The 12051-nt window shown below is 45.8% G+C and overlaps 1 pseudogene; it reads left to right on the top strand.

Moving 5' to 3' along the window:
- The first annotated feature begins 8959 nt into the window (after positions 1-8959).
- LOC123115133 (L-type lectin-domain containing receptor kinase IX.1-like) lies at positions 8960-11753 on the top strand (annotated as a pseudogene).
- The last annotated feature ends 298 nt before the right edge of the window (positions 11754-12051 follow it).

The raw sequence follows: 12051 nt of genomic DNA, 5'->3' as shown, positions 1-12051 counted from the left end.
TGACTAGCACCCTTGGTTTTCAACCAAGAGGTCTTGGGTTCGAGTCCCAGGAACTCTCAATTTTGTCCTCCTTCCTTCCTTGCAAAAAAAGGGAAAGAAAATCAAAGACTTGGGAAGGCGTACAGAACAAGCTAGTGTACCAGTAAAGAGACGTTGCCGAGTTTAAAAAAAAGAGAGATATGCTCCTGTAGCTGGTTCGAATCCAAACCTAGACTATGACTATATATGGTGCTATGCTACTCTACAAGTAATGAAACTGACATATCCAACGTTCGCTTCTCCTCTTCTCTACTTACTCTGCCTAGCAACAGAAGCTTGGGCCGCACCAACCATGTCCGCTGGCTGCTCGTCCACCTGCTCTTCAGCAGGCAACAACCAGATATGCGCCAAGTCGCCACCCGTACCATCGCCTGTGGGTCTCATCACACCCCCGCCGGCACGCGCACCGCAGCCGATTGCTCATCGCAACCCGCTCCCGTTGGTGTGGTGCCACTGCTGCAAATCACACAGAGTCATCCGTCGCTTCTCAACCACAATCCTCAACCCCGGTCGAGTCTTCTACAAATGCCCGAATAATGGGGTAATAATATGTTTAAGTGTTGTTCTGCTGCTTTCAGTTGCTGATTTTTTTAATAGTTTGGTTGATGATCTTCCAATTTGATTCGTGCAGAAAAGGGAAGATTTGTGTGATTTGTATTTCTGGGAAGTTGATGATGTGGGGGAATGCAACTACATTGACTATTTGGTTAGCCGAGGAATCCCAATACCAGCAGGTTGGGGTGTTGGACAAGTAACTGAAGGAACGACAGAAGAGGAAGATGCAGAGCAGAAGGTTAAAGATGCAGTTCCTCTGATCATGGCCAGGCAACAGCTGCTGAACGGCCTTGACAGCAATGAGGAGATGAAAGATCTTGTGAAGATAATGGAAAAATCAATGTGCTCTGTAGGATGATTGTCTCTTTATTTGCAGTGTATGTAGCACTCGTGATGTATTCAGTGGCTACGACATGAGCACTTTGCTAAAACTAGTAATGAATGAAACCTGTGTAGCAGGCTGGGCATAGTGTTGTGAACATCTAATGATTTTTATTAACGGAAATCAGGGGGTATCCCCTTTTGCTCATAAATAAATAAATAGCAGAGGCCCTGTCAGGTCAGCTTTGTTCTCATGCGAAGACGTCGAGCAAATTGTAGTCCAACACCAATCTATGTCATCAAATTCAAGTTTCACAGCCAAATATGAGTACAACTAAACAACAATGTCATCATGTTTTAGTTGTCATACAATCACCAAACACAAATCAGCATACATAACAAGTGATGTTCTCACAGCAAAATACTAAACAACACGTTCATCAGGTTTCAGTTGTCATAGCAAACACAATTTCACATAGTAGATAGAAAAACGTCTTATGACAGGAAAATACGACAAAAGCAATGTAATCATCATCCGCAGCAGCAGCGTCAACATCTTCGCCATGTGTATCAGTCTGAATCATAATTCCCCACGGTGTCATCTTCTTCTTCGTCCTCAACGTCCTCGAACGTTGGCTTCTTCTTGATCAACTCTTGTATGTCCACAGCACGACAGGCAATCTTTTCGCCGGCGTCATTGACGTGATGGTTCTCAAAGATATTAGGAACATCTGTGTTATCTTGTACATCAGGAGCAGTGTAAGCATCATCTTGTTGTGCAACTTCATTAAACGAATTCCTCTGCTCAAACCTTTGCAATACTCTCCAGTCATCGCTACGTGCAAATGTGTCTTCCAAGAAAAATATCTGTGTTGCTTGATTTGCCAAAATAAAAGGCTCGTTGGTCTGGTACGCCGCCTTGACATTGATGGATTTGAAATAATCATCAGCTTTGGGTTTTGCGATCCTGGAAAACAGGTTATACCAACGACAGCACAACAGAACCACACACCGATGATCCTCGAAACTGGAGATATACTGCAACTGAACAATGTCTGTTATGTTAGCATACATTTCAGTTGTCTCTTTGTCATACGTATCCGTGCTCATGATGGCACTGTTTTGTGTCTTCCTGCCTTCATCTCGTGCAAGGGTGTTGTAGCGCACATCTCCAACAACGCAAGATTCATAATGTCTTACCCGAGTATCAGGACCCATTGCTAGTGAGTAAAGGGCATCATCAACTGCCTGCCCATCCTCCCGCATCTTCTTAACCTATGGTTAGAAAATAGACAAGCTGATCATCTTATGTACTCAATATATTAAAAAAATTGACAGTGCACTTCAAAAGCTTACATGGTTCTTGAACCATTTCGCAAATCCTGCCATAACCAGTTTGTCAATGTTTCTTGGATTTTGCGGCAGTAACTCCTCTTTGTAGATGCTGCACAACATAGTGATCGCGTCAAACATCTAAATATATAAGAATGTGCTGCAAGTTTAGTAGATTACGATGTATAAGCTGCAGTACTGCACTTACTTGATATAAGGTAGTATCTCAGGACAGTTATTCAACACATACCAAACCATTTTATCCAAATCTTTAGGTTTGTCCTCTTGTCGACTCTTCCCTGTAACTCGAACAAAATAATTGAAAACATTGAGCCCGGGATTGTCTTCACCCACCTCTTTGCTAAGCTGATCAGCTGTTTCAATGTATTTTGAGCAGAATGTCAACACTTCTGTAGCAATGTAGGCCTCTGCAATGGAACCCTCAGGTCTAGCTCTGTTCCTAACATAGCCCTTGAAAGTGCCTAGCCGCCTTTCAATAGGGTACATCCAGCCATACTGTACTGGACCTCTAAGTAGTGCCTCATCAGGTAGATGAACAGCCAAATGCACCATCACATCAAAGAAGAGTGGAGGATATATCTTCTCAAGGTCGCATAGGATAGTTGGTATCTTGTCTCTAAGACGCTCCAACGCATCTATCCTGATATTTCTACTGCAGAGTTCCCTGAAGAATTGTCCCAACTCTGCAACTGCTCTGTATAAGTCAGGGCGGCCCAATCCTCTAAGGATAACAGGTAAAACCCTTTGAAGTAGGACGTGTCAGTCATGAGTTTTCAACCCTTGTACCTTGTTTCCATCTGCACTGACTCTCCTTTCAGGGTTGGTAGCAAATCCATGTGGGAATCTCACACGTGACAGGACCTCGCAGAATTCTTTTCTTTTTACCTTGTCCAAGACGTACACAGTTGGTGCCATATCCCGTGGTTTACCTTCATCTTGCACCTGCAAATCCTTTCTGATACCCAGGTGTGTCAAATCAATCCTAGATTTTAAGGTATCTTTCGTCTTGCCTTCAGTATTAAGAAGTGTGCCGATAATGCTGTCACATATATTTTTCTCGATGTGCATCACATCAAGATTATGCCGCAGATCCAAGTCTGTCCAATACTCCAAGTCCCATAAAGTGGACCTGCGGGTAAACAATAATCTCTCTTCTGCCCTGCCATGCTTCCTTTTCCCGCTACCATTACCAGGATGGTTTCCTGGTGTAATATGCCTGACCTTCTCTAATTCCACTTGCAACTCATCAGCGATGAGCCTCTTTGGCGCATCACGGTTTTCATGCTTTGCATTGAACACATGTCTTTGGTATTTTCTAGGATGCAACTTGTCCTTGGCAAGGAAACGGTGGTGTCCAATGTAACAGATCTTGCTAAGTATTGCGTATGACAGCGGATTCCTGTCATAGCGAACACATGCATCGTAACCATGTGTCATTCGCCCTGACATAGTGCCCAAAGCCGGATAATCATGGATGCACCAAATTATAACAACACACAGAAAGAAATCAGCTGGTGGGCTGCTATATAGGTCTCGAGTGAGAACACCCTTCCATAGCTGTTGAAGTTCCTCCACAAGAGGCTCCATGAACAAATCAAAATCCTTTCCAGGACTTTTTGGACCTGGGATGAGCAAGGCCATCATGTAGTTTGATTCTTTGGTGCAGACATTTGGAGGCATGTTGTAAGGGATAACAAGCACTGGCCACATGCTATATGTGGCGCTCTGGTGGCCAAATGGGTTAAATCCATCTGAAGCTAAGCCAAGTCTAATGTTTCTCGGGTCAGCAGCAAACTTTTTGTGTTTATCATTGAAGCTTTTCCACTCACTACCATGAGATGGATGGCTCATTACATTCTGATCTCTGTACTCCTGGTTCCTAGAATGCCACAGTACATCCTCTCTTGTTTCAGAATCATGAAACAACCTCTGCAATCTTGGTGTAATTGGAAAATGTCTCAGAACATTATGAGGAATCCTCTTCACAGCATCGCTATCTTTCCATCTTGATGATTTGCATTTCGGGCATTCACTTAAGTTGGCATAATCCTTCCGGAACAGAACACAATTATTCTTACAAACATGGATCATATCATATCCAATTTCAACTGCACGAAGGAAATTTTTCATTTTACTGTAGGTGTGTGGCAGCTCAGACGCATCTGGGAAAGATTTGTGGAAAGCAGCCAACATCGCATCGAATGATTTTGTTGGTCATCCACTCAGATGTCTTCACCTGAAGAAAGGTGACCATAGCTGAGAATACTGACAGCTTATTTCCTAGGGTGACAGCAACGTTGCATTGTTCCAACATGCGGGCCCACCATTTTTCTTCTGCAGGTGAAAGTTCATGAAATGCATGAGCATTTCGTAGCATTGTTTCAATGTTGGTCAAACTCACTGGCTCCGCCACCACCACCTCCTCCTCCTCCTCTTCCACCTGAGCATCAGGCAGATCAAGATGGTGATCTGCTGCTTCCACGTAGTCAATAACATTGACGTTCACAGCTTCACCATGATGAACCCACCTAGTATATGCGACCGACATCCCATACAAGTGTAGATGATTTTGCACAGTTGACCGAGGTCTTGTAACTGAATTCATACAACTGCTACATGGGCAGAGCACATATGATTTCAGACCACCGTACTCAGCTCTGATAAAGTTCATGAAGTTTTCAACCCCCACGACATATGCAGCGGAGAATCTTTGAGCAGAAGTTATCCAAGTCCTGTCCATCTGTTAGACATACAATTTAGTTCTTCTACTAGATATTACAGGAAAACATATATGATTTTCTATGAATTCCAGAAAAAAATACCTAGGTCGATGTCTAAAGCTATGGCAAGATATTTGGATGAGCAGATCTAAGTAACGAAATATATGTAAAGCTAATTCAGCAAACAGATTTGAGTGCTAAATTATGGCAGGCTGTTTCAGCAGTCAATGAGGCCGAGCACACAGCCATCGAACTATCGAAGGCCATCGCAGCGACAAAGATCGAGTATAAAACGGTGTAGAGCTATTTCACCTAACAGATTGGCTACTAGACCATGGCAATCTACGTCATCATAAATATATGGCATGATAGTTTAGCAACTAATCGGCCTTGGCATGCCATCTCAGTTAAGCAGATTGAGTGCAGAACAGGGCAAGGAAGCGTCTTAAGCAGAGCATATTGACAGTAAACTACTTCGGCAAACAGTGAGATTAACAGTGTCTATCAGCTAACATTCAGCGCTACACCGACATGAACGGGGCCTCATTCTAGAATGCGTGTACCGTGGGAGAAGCTAACCGCCGTGCGTCTCCACATGAACGTCGCTAGCGGTGGCGGCGCTGACTGCTGTGCGCCTCCACAAGAACGTAGCCAGAGGTGGTGGCGCGGCTAGAGGATGGCAGTCTACGAGAGCGTACTGTGGGAGCGAGAGGATCGCCATGCGTCCCCTCGACGAACCGCGGCGCCGACGTATCGACACGGCGGGGAGGGCGGCTTTGGCGGAGCGAATGGAGTGGAGGGGGACGGGGGGGGGGGGGGGGGGAGGGGGGTTTGGGGAATATTATTGGCTAGTTGGCCGAAGGGCGGATGAATCGGATTTGGGGGGAATTTTTGTGGGGGGGGGAGGATTTTCGCGCGGTGGGCGGGGGGAGTTTGGCGCATGGTCAGTTTCTCCAGGTGCAGTCCCACGTGTCAGTGAAGAGGCAAGTCGGAGCGCGTTCCGTTTGCGTGAGCCGTGTGCAGGACTGAACGTGTGTGGGGTGCAATGCGACCGCGACAGGAGTGCTGTGAGTGTACCACCTTTTTTCCTCAAAAAAAACTAGGTGCTTCGCCCCGTCAAAAAAAAATTTGTTGCTTCGCGCGATCCATCGATACTACTACTAGTAATCCGGTAATCCCGACTAAAACGGCGCGACCGGGTCTTTTCCCGTGCGATATGCTGGGAGGTTGGCTTAGTTGGGTTTTTTAGGACGAGTAATGCTACACCTACGTAATCCCAGTTACGTAATTAACGTAATGTGAAACATGTGAGCTATTGATTATAGATTGGGGGGAGGGAGGGGCCCACCGCCATGAAAATTAGGGGAGGAGAGAGAGAGAGGCAATTTACGTTAACCCTTTCGTAGGTTCCCGTAGATGTAGAAAGATGTGAAATGCGTGAATGTGTAATGAATGTACTATTGGAGTGCCTAAGATAATTTTTGTATGTATAGACCCTATGTCTTTATTTTACTTCGCATGTTAGATTTGTCTCGGATCAATAAAAAGCAGAGTTGGTGATGATGGTGTGCCTGTCATCCTGCAATATAGGCCGTCCGATCTATATCTAACGGATAGGAAGGAAACTATGACAATTTACCCGCACTCCTCTCCACATTTGAAGATAAGGCTTTCCCTCGTTCATCCTTTTCTCCCACAAGATCTTGATCTTTCGTGCAACGCATGGGCATCTTGCTAGTACTCCTACAATATGTATATTATTGTGAAAGTTCATATACACCAACCGAGATTGATGCAAGCATGGCAGATTTTCATTATATTTCGAACTTTTGTATGACAGAAAAATAAAAGAAACCCGACCCTAAACCTATTCTACGGCGGCGACCGACGTCCTCCATCGGCGATCTCTATGTATGGGGCCGGGGTTCAAGACCCGTGAAGTGAAGGTGCGGTCTCCGGCGAGGAAAAGTAGAACACGGGAGACAGACCGGCCAGTTGGCACACCATGCCCTACCGCCTCCCATGCCCTACCTATCCTCGGAGGAGTCCCCCACCTCGGCGGTGCCGGACGTTGGACGGCAGCTGTCAGTGTCAAAACCGGCGGATCTTGGGTAGTGGGTCGCAATCTGTGCGTTTTAGGCTGATGGTAACAAGAAGCAAGGGACACAATGTTTACCCAGGTTCGGGCCCTCTCGATGGAGGTAAAACCCTACTTCCTGCTTGATTAATATTGAAGATATGTGTAGTACAAGAGTAGATCTACCACGAGATCGTAGAGCCTAAACCCTAAGAGCTAGCCTATGATGGTATGATTGTAATTGTGATCGGCCTTCTAAGGACCATGCTCTCCGATTTATATAGACACCGGAGAGCTAGGGTTTACATGGAGTCGGTTACAAGGAAGGAAACATAATATCCGAATCGCCAAGCTTGTCTTCCACGCAAAGGAGAGTCCCATCCGGTCACGAGCCGAAGTCTTGAGTCTTGTATCTTGACGCTTCTATAGTCCGGACGATGAATATAGTCCGGCTGTCCGGATACCCCCTAATCCAGGACTCCCTCAGTAGCCCCTGAACCAGGCTTCAATGACGATGAGTCCTGCGCACAGTCTTGTTTTCGGCATTGCAAGGCGGGTTCCTCCTCCGAATACTCCAATGTTCCCATCATGACGAACAGTGTCCGGCATCTTCATCAATGTTGTACTCCTCGGCTTCAGTGTTTCAATAATGACCATTTCCACGTGTCGAGCGAATGCGAGGAGTCGAGGCATTTTTGCATTTGCCACCCTCGGTCCTTCGGGCTAGCCGTCTATTTGAAGAGACAGGGATTCCCAGATACAAACCTCACTTTCCCTTCTTGAGCAAGCATCCAACAGAGCGCTCAGAAAAAATCATTCCAACATGGCCTGAAACAATTTGGAGCAATTTGTTTGGTTCTCACACCATCCAACCAAGCAGATTCGGAGAACGAGGCCCGAAATCCGTCCGAAACAAAACCTTGATGGCAGCTACAAAAATATCTGTATCCTCATCATTGCAAGGGTTCCCCATGGCTTGACCGGATCCGTCCAAGTAGCCAGGCAGATGTTCTTGTAAGAGGTAAAGTGGATTTATGTCCTCTTCAACAGACAACATGAGATGTCATCCTACTGCATATGAATGTGACATGAAATTTTGGTTTTGTTTGCCGTGCCTTGAAATGCACGTACACTAGCAGCCTGTGGATTAATGTAGTGTCGGCGTTTGGCTTAATGTATTGTCTCTACTTAACAAACAATTCTTCACTCCATGTTCTTGAAACTTGGAAGTATATGGCCGGTTCCGGCCGGCAGCCAGTAAGGGTCAGATCTTTTGGCAACTTAAACAACTAGTTATAGGCTAATTAATTTATAAGTCTCAATAAATTTAGAGGACGGCTTATTTTTTAAGCTGCGGAGATGCAACTTATTTTTTAAGCCACCTAAAAGAACTGGCCCTAAATGCGACATTGTGGCCCGCTTGAGTGCTTCACCTCCAGCGTCACCCGTGTGAAGAAATAAATCAGTTAAGTTGATCATAGTGGAGAGTAATTATACTGGTTTGCATGTAATCTTCACAGTGTATATTATCATATTCTGGTAATTTAGATGATCCCGTTTATAACATACACTAGATTGTGAATGTAATACCCATTGATGCAGTCAGATCATGAAACACGGTGGGGGATTAACGACTGACAGAAACAAGAAGATCATCTTAAAATAAGGATGCTTAATTTTTGGTATGCCAATTAAAATTGATTAGACCATAAGGCCCTTTCATGTGAAAGGATATCTTTTAATCTTCACCCTTATTAATACTTTTATAAGGGGTTGTACTAAAGCTGATTCCATAAAGTTTAAATTTTAGCAAAAGCGACGAAGTTGTCAGCTAGCTAGTTATGGTTCTATATATGGAGTAGTGTTGCTGAGTTCCCAAATACACAGCCAGCAAATGGCTGCTCTGAATCCTCCCCATTTTACACGGCGGGTATTCATCCGATACTTTTGCCTCTACCACCTCCTACTATCTCTCCACCTGCCTCCCCGTGCTTCCTCGCTTTCGTTCAACTCCAATTTTTCCCTGCCCCGCAGCTACAACCCACAAGATTTCATCCTTCAGGGCGATGCATACTTCGACTCCCAGATGATCGAGCTGACAAAGAACGAGCAGAGCCAAGAAAACCATGACAGCGTGGGCCGCGTGGTGTACGCGCAGCCGGTGCCGCTCTGGGATGTCGCCACCGGCAAGCTCGCAACATTCAACACCACCTTCTCCTTCCAAATCAAGCCTGAGGACGGTGCAGTTACTGGCGACGGCATGGCTTTCTTCATGGGCCACTACCCAGCGACAAGCATCCCGAACCCCATTGAGAATGGCAGGAACCTCGGCCTCTTCACCAACAACAGCAACATGAATGCCACCGGCAACGACCGGATCATGGCGGTTGAGCTGGACACCTATTTGAATCAAGGCATAGACACCAGCAACAGCCACATCGGCATCGACGTCAACTCCATAATCTCGCGGGTGTACACCAATGTGATGGTGCCCGGCAAGAACCTGACGTCTGGTCTCCCTATGACCTGCCAGGTTAGCTACGACAATAACACACAAGTCTTAACCGCCACTCTGAAGATCGGTGACGTGGCCTACCACGTCGACACCAGTGCCGACCTGAGGCAGCTCTTGCCTAGTGTCGTTGCCATAGGCTTCTCTGCTGCAACCGGGGCAGCCGTCGAGCTACACCGGATACTGTCTTGGTCATTTGACTCCAGCTTAGATGTGTCTCCACCACCCGAGCCTCAACCACCTGCTGCTACTAAACCTAAGAGCCACTCAAAGCTCCCCTGGCCCTCGATAGTAGCTATTATTATTTCTTGTGGCTGTGTAGTACTATTAGCTTCTGGGTTGGTCGTGGTCTTCTGTTGCTGCCGGCACACACGAAATAACGACCTAGATGAGGCTCCCCCTAGAGCTGGTGTCCCCATGCAGATGCAGATGCAGATGCAGGACGTGGTACTACTACTAGTGGACCCGGTAAACAACTTGGCTAGCATCGCCAGAAGTTTCCAGTATGATGAGCTTGTCGAAGCGACAAACAACTTTGCTGAGGATACGATGCTGGGAAGAGGGGGCTCTGCGTCTGTGTATCGGGGCCGGTTGACTAATCCAGACAAACTGGTGGCGATATAGAGGTTCAATGGGCAAGCATCGGACACGGAAAAGGGGTTGTTCCAGGCTGAAATCAAGGCCATCAGTGGACCGAGGCATCGCAACCTGGTAGAGTTAGTGGGATGGTGCAATGATGTCGGTAACAACCATCTCTTGCTAGTTTACGAGCTTGTATCACAGGGTAGCCTCGACGAACACTTGCATGGGGACAAGAGCTGGTTGTCATGGCCCAAGAGGTAACTACTGAACCTTCCAAACATGCACCACGTACCCTGAACCTTTTTTCCCTCTATATCTAGATAGCTTAATTTTTTCGTGAATACGCAAAAGCCTTGCATATCATTGCATTGATAGAAGGGGTTTAAAAGTACAGGGTTTAGCTATTACAGAACAAACATCGCAACAATAAAAAGCTGCCTACAAGCATGTAAACAACTTAATTTCAACTAAAACCATCTCTGCACCCGAGCTCATCTGCACCCGCGCTGACAAAAAAAAAATCAAAACAAATACTAGAAAAATTCAAAAAATTCCAATTTTTTTTGTGCGGTAGACAATTTGATGCATGAGGTCTGCTCCAATTTTTAAATCATTTGGACATCTGAGGAGCTCTGAGAAAAACAGACAAATTGGGGGTCTGTAAAAATGTTTACTATTCATATAATGTTTTGGCCCTATTTATTTTTTTGCTGAGAGCTGCTCGGATGTCCAAATGACTTAAAATTTGGAGCGGGCCTCACGCATCAAATTTTCTACTGCAGGAAGTTTTTTGGAATTTTTTTGAATCTTGTTTGAATTTTTTACGAGTTGTTTTCTAACCGGGTGTAGATGAGTCTGGGCACCAAAACGCCTTACTCGGAAGTATATACGCAAGATTGAAGATGATGCATGACTGACTCATTTTATTTGTTGATTGTTGTGCAGGTACAGGATCATCCTTGACACTGGGTGTGCCCTAGAGTACATCCACAAACAATGCAATGATTGTGTCTTGCATGGTGACATTAAACCTTGTAACATATTGCTCGACGAAAGGTATCAAGCTAAGATTACAGACTTCGGTTTGGCAAGGCTGATTGATCACGAAACCAAGCAAAAGACGACACAGTATCTAGCCGGAACCCCAGGGTATATAGACCCGGAATTTTTGGAAACGGGCAAGCGGAGTAGGGAGTCAGATGTCTACAGCTTTGGCATCGTTTTGCTGGAGATTGTTTCAGGCCGGCGTCCAGCTGGCAGCCGATTGCTAACAGAGGTAAGGAATCGGCACCGCAGAAACGCGGTCGTTGAAGCAATAAATCCACGGCTGCTGGACGAGTCAACCAGCAGGGATCACGACGAACGCAAGATGGAGCGTGTACTGCTCATCGGGCTCTGGTGCACACACCCCGACCCAACCAAGCGTCCACTCATCGCAGAAGCCATGAAGTCACTCGAATCAGATGATGAGAATTTGGAGATCCCTACACTGCCGCATCTTGTGGCTGAGCCATTAGGTCACAGCGCCTCCTCAAGTGACACTTCTAGCGTGCACGCCTCCACACCTCATGATCAAGATTTTCTAGCTCGTTAGCACGCACTTAACTAGCTGAATTCTCTATGCAATTGTGAGACCATGAACTAGTCCCTCCGTTCACAAATATAAGATGTTTTAGAAATTTCAATGTGGACTACAATATGGATTGACATGCATATATATATAAGTCGAGGAGTAGTCACTACTAGAATTTCACTGTACGCCGAGAGTCAAAACACGGGCTTTCGGCAAAGACATATACACCAAGAGCCGTACTCGGCAATGAGATGTTGTGCCGAGTCGAAGCAGCAACGTACACAGTGAAAGGAGCACATTCAGCCAAAAAAAAAAAAAC

This window comes from Triticum aestivum, chromosome 5B, assembly GCF_018294505.1.
Source record: "Triticum aestivum cultivar Chinese Spring chromosome 5B, IWGSC CS RefSeq v2.1, whole genome shotgun sequence".
NCBI classification, from domain to species: domain Eukaryota; kingdom Viridiplantae; phylum Streptophyta; class Magnoliopsida; order Poales; family Poaceae; genus Triticum; species Triticum aestivum.
The sequence above is the reverse complement of the archived record's forward strand: the minus strand, read 5'-3'. Positions and strand labels throughout refer to the sequence as shown.